The 2,421-nt window shown below is 38.8% G+C and overlaps 1 pseudogene; it reads right to left on the reverse strand.

The window, feature by feature from the left end:
• Nucleotides 1-860: 860 nt before the first annotated feature.
• LOC143612071 (protein DOG1-like 4) lies at nt 861-2,119 on the reverse strand (annotated as a pseudogene).
• Between the last annotated feature and the right edge of the window lie 302 nt (nt 2,120-2,421).

A 2,421-nucleotide genomic window follows, 5' to 3' on the forward strand; every position in this document is an offset into this window, starting at 1 on the left:
TCTAGCTCACTTTCGGAGCGCAGATTCCAAAGCATTTAAACAAAATTGGCTTGTTGTAAACGGATAGTGCTGCGAGCACAATGTGGCTCGGTACTGGTTTTCTGTCTCCTGTGATCTAAGACACTTGCTAAAACAGGGTTGCGTGTCTCCCGTGATCTATGAGAAGAAACTATTGTCTAAAAACATGTCCAGTAATCGGTACTACTTTACAAACATTTTATGGAGCAAAACATGGCACTAAATTAAACCAAGGACGAAATGGACATTTCCACACATCAAGTTACGTCTTCCTACTCTTCATCTTCACTTTTTACGTAAAATAATTTATTTTAATTTTAAAGATAACCTGATCATAGTGAGAAATGATCTTTTTGTGAATGCATATCACATCCTCTCATTGTCTCGAGTCATTATTCCTATAGCCTACATGAAGGGTTCTTGTTTTAAGAGAGATCGAAGTTTGGGCATGAGATTAGTGTTGATTTTAGTTTTGCACAAAATTAATATGTGAAGTAAATGGGCCGGCCCAAATGACTTATGAATTGTGTCATGAAGCCCAAAGTGTTCATAAATCTTAACGAAGAGGGTATTCGAGACAAAGAGAACATGTCGTTGAAACCGAGAATGGTGTCGGCAGCTAGAGAGAAAAATTAAATTCATAATTTATACTTTATAATAAAATAAAATACCTTCTTTTAAAGTTATTTCTTTGACTATTTATTTTGGTTCTTAAAAAACGAAAAGTCTACCTTCTTTGATAGTTCTTTTCTACTACTTCTAATTACGGCAACCAGAATAGGACAAAAGAGAACATTTATTTAAGACCAACTTCTTCACAACAAACATGGTTGATAGTTGTTTACATCAAAAACAAAAACCATGAAAAACGGAAACATAGTACGTAGGAAAACAACACCCGGAAAAAAACATATAAAAGAAGAACTTGCCACCATCAGTCTTCATACAACGATCACGATACCAGTACCCAGTATCATTTATTCATCGTAACAACCGTAGATTTTTGTTTCTCTTTCCAGGAAACAAAAGCAGGAAATTTATTATTGACAAGAGGCGTGAATCTTTTCTCTTACATTTATTTGTGAACAAGATTCACGTCTCTCATTAAGGAAGGTTCACTCCTCCACGAGTCTGCGCATCTCTCATCTGGCCCCACCGCCTAATCCTCAGCTGAAGCTGAGCCACGGCGGCAAGAAACCTCACCCTTTCAGCTGTCGTTAATATCTCAATCACCTTCGACACCGTCTTCTCTCTCAGATAATCCGCACACTCAACCAAAACCTCCATCTCCTCCGCCATTCTATCGATCGCAGTATCCGCCTCATTCACCATCCCATTCACCTCCTTTCCACCGGTTCTAGCCAGCGCGAGCACAGGGGGTGCCGTCAACTGCTGCTCCAAAGCCGCCAGCCTCTCGGTCATCAACCGCTCTTCATGTTTAGTCTCCATCGTTAATGTATCTAACTGCTTCACCTGACTAGAGCTGAACTCAATCCCACAACTTTTAACAACGGTTATGGCTAGACTCGGCTTAAAGCCGGCTAGCCATAGAAACGTTCGCTCATATGAGCTGAACCAAGGTGGTGACAATACAAGAAACACATCCCGGTGGTAAACTTGCGCCTTTGCAAGGAAGTATTCATGGTAGTGAGTCATGACTCGGTTGATGAGTTGTTGGAGTTTGGACTCGTCTTGTTGATCCATGAGTTGGATAATATGGAGAAGTTGGTTAAAGGTAAAGCTCCAAACGGGTCATCCAGACCCGCAAAAAGGTATGGAAATTAACGGGTTGAGAGTGGGTTGAGATATTATCCATGTATATATTTATTATGGGAGTGTTTGATTTGGCGGGAGATCCATATGGGGTTTTGAAACTTTAAATAGGTTCCAAAATTTGAGTTGCTTCGTGTATAAGAACTTTAGCTTCATGTTTAAGAATATCCAAGTTGAAGTCTTTGATTTGCTGACAAAATGAAAACTTCTCGTGTTGGTTTTTTGGTCGGTGAAGAACAAAACATGTTCAGAGAAAAGATAAGTTGCCTCTTGGTTTTATGAAGGGAAACTCGGTTGGTTTTTAATGGAAGTTTTTATGGTTGATTTATTAATATATATACATTTAGTCAGCTTTGTTACATGCATGTGAATATATTATTAAAACCAGTAAATTACCCGCGCGTTTCGGCGAAAGTGTTGATACACGTTAAGCAGCGCATCGTGATGCCGTTAATAAACATAAAGGTACTAAAGTTTATTTGTGTGCATGTTACGCCGTCTCTTGTGTTAATAAAATTTATATCGAAACATAGATTTAAACTTTTTTTTGACATGCTAAATATTACATTGCACGATAATTGAACCCATAACCTTCTCTTACCACCCATCAAAGCAGTGGCGGACTTATGC

This window comes from Bidens hawaiensis, unplaced genomic scaffold (genome assembly GCF_021521415.1).
Source record: "Bidens hawaiensis isolate Kalapana, Puna unplaced genomic scaffold, B.hawaiensis_p1.1 tig00033168_1, whole genome shotgun sequence".
Taxonomy (NCBI): domain Eukaryota; kingdom Viridiplantae; phylum Streptophyta; class Magnoliopsida; order Asterales; family Asteraceae; genus Bidens; species Bidens hawaiensis.